The following is an 8,991-nucleotide window of genomic DNA, read 5'->3' as shown; positions in this document are numbered from 1 at the left end:
CATGTCTCTGATAGCTATTAAACTGTTGTTTAACATCAACATATTTTAAAGAACGGAAATTATACTGCAAGTTGTGTCCCACACCACATGTGCAACCCTGTTACCAAAACATATTTAGTCTGGAAAAGGAAGAGTAGCGTGACAGCTACACCAAAAGTCAGCGCTCTTTTATATATTTTGTATTTTTCCATTCTTGCCCAATTAGATTGAAGGTGTCACTCTAAAGAGCAACCCTGTATCCCATGTTACCGAAAGAAGACAAATTAATTAAAAAGTTTCCTTCTTTTGTTTCTGTAACTACATTTATCCTTGACTTTCACAGTCATTTAAAATATGTGCTAAAATTACCCCCCAAAAAGCCCCCAAAGCACTTTCTAGTACAAGTTTTCATTCACCCATTCACACACAGATTCATGCAGGGCTTTTATCTAGACCTCAGCACACATATCACAGGTACCTTGGGGTTCAGAATATTGCCCGAGGAGACTTTGATACAGAAAGAAGAGTCAGGGATTGATCCAGTGACTTTACAATATATAGATGATCTTCGCCGCCACCCGAGCTGCAGCCACCCATAACTGAGATATGTAACGAAAATGTAAATATTTTCCAAATGTTTTGGCAACTTACAAGACAAAAAGTACAGTATTCAACAGAGCTGGGAAATTGGACTAGTATGTTAGCTCTTGGCAAGCCCAAGTCCTTGACTGGTGTTTGTTGTTGTTTTTAAATCAATAAAAACTTTTTTGTGATTTTGAGTTCTGATTTTTGTCTCTTTGAGGATTTGACTCAACCTGTAGAAGGCAGTTGCTGAATGGTACACAAAGTGTTGCTTCCTTCCTGTTTTTGCTTTGGCAGTTTAAAATTTTTGTCACGTATGTTGGTTGGTGTGTTGCATAGTTAATGCTTTAGATCAGGGGTGTCCAACTCCAGGCCTCAAGGGCCGGTATCCTGCAGGTTTTAGATGTGTCCTTGATCCAACACAGCTGACCTTGAGGCTTGGAGTTGGACACCCCTGGTTTAGAGCAAAGGCAAAAGCACTGTGACCTACAAAGCTCTTCCAGAGTTAAATGAATCAGATATTGCTATCTGTTCTCTGTCACCGCCACACCTTGTGCATGTTTACCCCACTCTTTTCATCATTTATAGGCTGCAAAGCCCTCACCTGGCTTATGTTGTTGTATGGGTAGGCAACTCCAGGCCTCAACTGCCGGTGTCCTGCATGTTTTAGATAACACCCTGGGTCAACACACCTGAATCAGATGATTAGTTGATTACCAGGCCTCTGGAGAAATTCAAGACATGCTGAGGAGGTAATTTAGCTATTTGAATCAGCTGTGTTGGCTCAAGTACACATCTAAAACCTGCAGGACACCAGCACTCGAGGCCTGGAGTTGCCTACCCCTGATATGTATGAAGGAACATAAGTGTGTTGGCACATTGGGATATGTGCACTTATTAACACACGTTTTATCCAAACAAGTTGTAACTGTCTGTTTTTAAAAAAGTGCAATACAAATAAACGCATCCATATTTTTTTAGGTCTGAAGTTGTTTTTAATAAAATAAATTTAATAAAATAAATTTAGTTCAGACACAGTAAAGAAGGACAATTATTTACATAAACGCAAAGACAACAGAAATATCCAGTCATCATTGAGTACAGCACCAAACCACAGTTTTTTCTTATGTTACCGGAAGTAAGGAGATTCAGTAAAAGCCACCAAAACAGTGTTTGTTTGTTTGTTTGTTTGTTTGAAGAAGAAAAAAACGGTTAAGCAACACGTAAATACATGTTTGTGCGTAAAATTTCTCAGCACAGCATGAAAGGCAGCAACATTCCAGCGATAAGCTTCAGATAAAATCTGATGTGACATAAATGTCCTGTGCAAAAGGTTGGCAAAGTGGACAAACGTACAAGGGAGCCACTTCCCATTTCAGCCACAAGAGGACACCAAATGAATATAAAAGAGGCGAAACCTATCATTGCCCTATCATCGCTCACCGCCACGTAATTTGTTGCCTATTTGCCAACAAGCAGACTACTTCTGCGCTACTTTAAAGCTGAGCGAGTGGACACTTCACTAAGCATGTGATTAAGTACACGTATATATTTATACACCCTGAACATGCTGGGGCGGCGTAGAGAACACTTTTGCACAGTGCGACGTTTTTCATTTAAATAACTCAATGAAACAGTGATAAAGTCATCTGAAGGTAATTAGAAATCTGTGTGTGTTTGCGTGTGCGACAGAGGGGTGCTTTATTCACGGTGTGAGACAGCTTGGGCCTTGCTCTGCTGTTATCTGGTGGCCTCCTACTCCTCCACCGCCACAATGTCTTCTGCTACCACATTTATCAACTTGACACGCACACTTTTCTTTCTCTCGCTCTGCACCATCCCTTCCCCTGTTCCCTTCTTCCCCTCCATATGTCTTTCCACTCCACACTTCTCCGGCTACATTTCTTCATCTTATTACTCTCAGAGAGGGGAGAGAGTGAATGATTCTTCTAACTCATCTCCCACTCTTTGTGACACTTCATTTGTCGTTGTGATTAGAGCCCATAACAGTGCCTCTGGAGTGTGCACAAGGCTGACGGTGTGTGTCTGGAAGCGTTTGGCTACAGGAGGAAACGCGCTGTAATTAACTCGCTGTCTGCGCCGCTGACGATTTTTGAGGACCGATGAAGACATTTGTGAGAGTTCATGAGGCCTTTTACCACCTCCCCTGCGCAATAATGAAATTGCACTTTGTTAATCTAACCAAGAAAGAGATTAGGTGCTTTTTACCTACATCTTTAGAAATCTAACATAAAAAGAAGTGCAGACATTTATACTCCCTGGGCAAAAGACCTGCAACTGACAAATAAAGGCTATCTCATCTCTCATCATCTCATAAAGAATTTTCATTTTTTAATCCTTGGATTTCTCCACTATACTAAACGTATACAGGCCCAAACTAACTTAGACACAGTAAGCAAAAGACCATGCACCGAAAACTGAAGTATTTCCACCCTTTGCAGTACACACCTAAATGCTGTAATCAGCATTTTCATTACTCAAACTGGAACAAGAAAAACAAACAGCAAAAAGCAACCTCCAAAGTAAAGAGGGCAGAAACAAGAAGACTTCACACTGAACATGACAGCAGAGGCAGGAAACAGACACTAACAGATAGCTGAGGCAGGGGGAAGGAACACAATGAATAAACTTCAAATGCAAGAAGAAATAACGTGACTCTAACTTTGTGATGAATAACCTCCTCCAAACACCCAAAACACTTTGTAACTTAATCTTACTTTTGTTGTTGTTGTAATTTTGCCTCTGTACACAACCACAGAGCATTTTAAATCAACCAAATCTACCAAACAAGCTACCAAATGCAAGTTAGACACTTGGAATTAACTCTAGATCTTTAATCTGCTTGATTTGTCATAGAATAACAAGGGAGCAGGTCTCAACTGGCCATCAAAGTGTTTATCACTTACTTATCTACTTATGTCTCCATGTCTGCTGTGGAACCTCTGAAAATGAGGGACTACATATAAAGAGGGCTGTAATTCCTAAACAGTTAACACAATACTTTATTCAAAGCCCTTGAATTAAAGCTGAAAGTCTGCACTTCAATCACAGCTTGATTGTTTGTTTTAAAATCTACTGCGGTGATGTGCAGAGACAAAGTCACAAAAACTGTGTCCCTGTCCAAATATTTACGAGACAATTGCTCAAACATGGCGGTATCTTCTAAGTTTTGAGCTGTATTTGGGGTGCGGTCATTAATGCTCATGACATCAAGCTTAAAAGGTTCTTTTTGGACTCGAAGATATCTTACAACAGGAACCAGGACTCGAATAATACAGCAAGAGCTAAAGTCAAACATTACTCCCATGATACTTCAATTCAGTTTTATTTATACAGCGCCAAATCACAACAACGGTCACCTCAAGGCACTTTATATTTTAAGGTAGACCCTACAACAATAAGAAGAACCCAACAATCTTATGACCCCCTATGACAGGGGTGGGCAACTCCAGGCCTTGAGGGCCGGTGTCCCTGCAGGTTTTAGATGTGTCCTTGAACCAACACAGCTGATTTAAATGGCTAAATTAGCTCCTGCAGTTCTCCAGAGGCCTGGTAACGAACTAACCATGTGATTCAGGTGTGTTGACCCAAGGTGAGATCTAAAACCTGCAGGACACCAGCCCTCGGGGCCTGGAATTGCCCACCCCTGCCCTATGAGCAAGCACTTTGGCGACAGTGGGAAGGAAAAATGCCCTTTTAACAGGAAGAAATCTCCGGCAGAACCAGGCTCGGGGAGGGGCGGCCAAAACAGAATTCCAAAAGTCGGTACAACAAAAATTAAAAAACTAGAACTTCAATAAAAAAACAAACAGAAACCAAAATATAGAACTATTTACCATTTCACAGCCAAATAAAAAGTATTTTTAAAAAGGTATATGCTGCTTTTTAAACAGATGTTAACCTTGACTGGTACGCGCCATTTAGATGTCTTTTTGATGGGTTTTGCACATTATTGAAGTCTTCTTTGTATCTGACCCAGCGTCTTAGCTTTTTGGAAAATGGACCCCCCCAATACAGACACTTCTTTTCACTTCTTATTGTGTGAAGACCTTAAATTAACAGTGCGCCTCTAATCCATAGTACATACTTATTCTAAGCAGGCTTTAAGTATGTGTGTTGAGGATGGAAAAATGACTAAATTAAGTATGAGTTAAATCCACTTGAACTAGATGGCATACATATTAAATGTGTAATAGAAGATTATCTGTGAAACTAAAATGTGGGTGACGGTGAAACAGCTCTGGGGGGAAAAAAGATTTATTGTATAATGTCCTGTTAGTATAAAAGTATATTTTAAAATGTAGTTAGCTGTTACTTGAATCATGCAGTTCAGTTATTTTTCTGACATATTTTGGATGCTTAACTGGCCATAAAAGAAAACATGTGATAGTATTTATCTTACTGTTGCTCTTCTACTGTTATTGAGCTCACTTTGACACCCCTGACCTGTTTTTCTCTTTATCCTGATGCTGTGAAAAAACCCATCCAGACAATGCATTCAATCAGCCAGCCACAAACTCACTCTCGACCTTTGTGTGCTTTTTGTATCAAAAGGGTGGGCAGCAACAATTTCAACATGAATAAACTTCCTGAATCTCAGCCTGAGGATGAATCTGTAAATGTTTAGAGAAGCTGTTGCAAGCTCATTCAGAGGTTACTGGCTGAGTATTTCTGCTCGGTGAAATGAACCCATCTGAAATATAGTTGGTTTGTTTTGGTTTTTTTGATGGACATTGAACACAAAAACAAAGCTGACACCCCCACACTTTCCCACAAAAAGTGAGGCATTTAAATGATTTCTTTATTGCTTCTTTGTTTTTGTGTGACCTGCGAATAAGTGGGCACTTTCTTTGGTATTTTGTGCTGGCATGAGAACTTTTTGCTCTATTGCAAGTGTGTAGAATCAAAAAATAAGAGACAAAAGGCTTTTCTCACTTCTCTGAGTTGGCCTCCTCGTCTCCTCTGTCCTTCCTCCTCCTGCCTGTGACCCAGAAATCAATCTCAGTGTGTTGTGCTGACGGTTGTCTCAACTCCTAAAATGCCCATAGATGAAAGAGGAAAGATGGGTGCAGGAGGATGCTCTGGTGTATCCTTTGCAAAAGTATTTTTACCTTCAGTGAGAAAAAGATGTAAAGCGCACAGCTGGAATGTACAACCCACCGAAGGAGGACGACTCTTAAAATTTCTTTTCACAAAACAAACAAATCATAATATTTTTCCATGTTGCACAATCTTTTTGTGAATTTAATTAAGATGGCTTTAAATTTAAATATAGTGCACTGAGCACTGTTACATCATAAAATCCAGCACTAGTCAAAGTTAAATGACATCACTTTAAAATGAGGATGTCTCATCTTGTTGAACGTCTGCTGCCTTCGCTTCTCTCCTCGTGCTTCTTCCTCGTGCTTCTTCCTCGCCTCCTCAGCTCCTCCTCCTCGTCTCAGGTGGGAGTGACTGAGATGCAATAAAAGGAATCGGGCATGTGCACAGTGTGATATGAGAAAGGTGGATTAATGAGAATAACACAATAAAAAGAGACACTTATAAAAAAAACATGATGGGGAAGCCCTACCACCATTTGTATTTTCCAGATTCTAAATTCCTCTCCTTACATCTTAGCTCCACCTACCGGGGACCTTCCTGGTAAGTATGGATGTGCTATCCTGGAAGAGCTGGACTACCTGTTCCAACTCAAAGGGCTGCAGGTATCATTTCATGCTGCAAGGACACTAGCAAAAAGTAAAGCAGAATATCAGGAGAGAAAACCACACAGGAAGAACACCAAGACTCGAAACAGACAGGCCCTGGCTGGTGAGTGGATTTGTACACAAATCCATAGAGGAAATCCCTAATATGGTCATTTCAGGCATACAACTCTAACTGTGAAGCTCCGCCTACCTGCTGTTTATACTTCTATAACGGGCAGCCAATCAGCAAGTTAGCCTAATAAAGGAGGAGAAAATCAGCTTCTTTCATACAAAGTAGGACGTGAGGCCACACCAAGGACGAGTTTGAAATAAACTGCATTACTTTGAACTGCAAATCATGCAAAGCCACTCTACTAGAGCTGAAGATGATAAGGTAAAAAAATCCAGCTTTTAGACATAGTTCTTATTAAAAATTCATATTAAAAAGTTTGTTTTGATGTCTGTTGATATCTGACAGATGCTTTACTGTTGAGATTTATACACTAAGTGACCAATTAAAAGAGTTCTTGACAAAGAACATATTAGTTTCTTGCAGCTTTATTTGATTGATGTCTGTAACTGATTACTTTCAACCACTCAGATGCTACAGTTCACAGTTATTCTGCTTTTCACATCAGTAATGAACAGCTCAACATCGTGCTCTCTGGAGATGTTAACATTTGTAGCAAACACCTCCAACTGCAACCTCTCTTCTCCACCCCCTTCACTCACCATCTCCCTCCCATCCTGTCCTTCATCCTCCCTCTTACGCTCGTTTTTTTTCTGTCCTAGGTGGTGTCGCTGCTGAACATGAGTAATGATGCTGTCATCTCTGCAAGTCTCCATTTATCAATGTCAGAAGGGAAAGCCGGAGTGTTTGGTGGATATCTGTGTATGTGTGTGCGGGGGTGGTGATGTTGGGTGGGGGATAGTGAGTGGATAAGAACCAAAGCAGCATGGGAGAGACGGGAAAGATGTGGCAGAAATATAGGAGGAAGAAGAAGAGTATGGTGGCCATGGCAAAGAAAAGGGATGAAGACGAAGAGTAGTGGCACAAAGAGGAATAAGGAAGAGTTTGAAAGGGATGGAAAAGATGTATTTTGACGAAAAGGTCGTGGCCCTGCATGTGGTCTGTCTGTCTCTCTGTCTGCCTGACACCAACAGGGTGTCCCTTATTCATTGTCACAGTTACAAGCAGACAGCATTAAGGCTCTGCTCTTTAGCATATTCCAGTCTAATTATGTAAATTGGGTGTGTTAGACAAAACATTACTGAAGCAGTTAGTCAGTCTGCTTTTAGGTGCCACATGATTGTGTGTGCATTTGTCTCTGTCAGTCTTGCAACCTTGGAATGAAATGAGCGTGTCTACTTAACAGAGTAAGTGTGAATGTTCCCTGTGCACACACACACATAGTCATTGTATGCAACCACCAACTACCACCAGCCACGGACCAGCCTGCAGGAGAACCTGAACGTGTTGAAATCTATAGATGTATAAACAGAAAACCTTCATCGTCACCCTGGCTCAAATTAATTTTACACCGTGGTTTTGCACGACCGAGTTTTGTGTTTAGTGAGATGGACAAGTAAAAGTTTGGCCTAATTACCCATGGAAAAAGAAACCACCTCCAGATTGTTCCCCTTTCCTACAGTGTAAAGAAGTTTAACTACATGTTTAAGCTCTGAGATGTCTTGAGAAAAATGTCCAGTTTTCTACCTTAGAAAGAAATGCTGCTGTAGCAAAGAAGCTGATTCAAAGAAACTCTCCAACACAGCTCCCTGCGCTTACAATGTAAGAAAAAGGACTTTGTGAATAAATGCAAACTATTACAGAAAAGGTACTGGCAGCTCTTTACCCTGACTAATACATTTTCTGTGAATTTATAAAAAAATGTATTGTACTGTTTACAAAACAGGAAATTCTATGGTAAAAAGTGAAAAACAGGAAGTAGGTTCTGTTATTTTATGTAGCATTAATAATATTGAAAACCACCTTTATGTCTTTATTTCTGCCATTTAATGTCGTATTCCTTATTTTGGTGTGGCAGCGGACATGCAAAAAAATGAGAATGCACTGTACAGTCCAGTCTTTATGCCCTCTTTTGCAGTTTTCATTTTTTGGAGCCTTTGGTGGGCTGGTTTGAACATCTGGGCCAGATGTTTAACACCCCTGTTATATATATCACTTTTACCTTCTCATTTCTGTCAGGTTTATATTTAAATTATTATTTTCTGGCTTTTTGTCAGTCTGAATCAATTTTATCCAGCATCACTATATTAAAATATTTTCAACTTTGTTTCATATTTTTAACTCATTTTTTTCCAATTATTTTTAATTTTTTAATTTTTGCAGATTTTTTTTTAACGATTTCTCTTCTTAATCCATTTGCAGGATTTCTTAATTTTACCACTTGTTTAATCCTTTCGTCTTTTATTTTTTCCAGCAACACATTATTAAATTACTTTTAGTTTATTGATGATTGCAGATTTTCTTGTATATTTTCTTATTTCATGTTGGCTTTTAATCTTTAATTGTTTTGTTTTGCCAAGTTTGCTCTTTCTTATTACCAGCTTATAACTGTCAGTTCAAAGAAAAGCACTCTGAAGTGCACTAATGTATGAAGGGGCGCAGTATCAAAATAAAATAAGATTGAGTGAAAGCTAAAGGCTCTGCCTGCCATTTTACTTTAAATGCCCTAGGAACTACAAGTTAGCCAGCAGT

The sequence above is a fragment of the Copadichromis virginalis genome, linkage group LG6 (assembly GCF_057382275.1).
Source record: "Copadichromis virginalis isolate Kocher_CV1m ecotype Utaka linkage group LG6, C_Virginalis_male_GT1.1, whole genome shotgun sequence".
NCBI classification, from domain to species: domain Eukaryota; kingdom Metazoa; phylum Chordata; class Actinopteri; order Cichliformes; family Cichlidae; genus Copadichromis; species Copadichromis virginalis.
Note: the sequence above shows the minus strand (reverse complement) of the source record.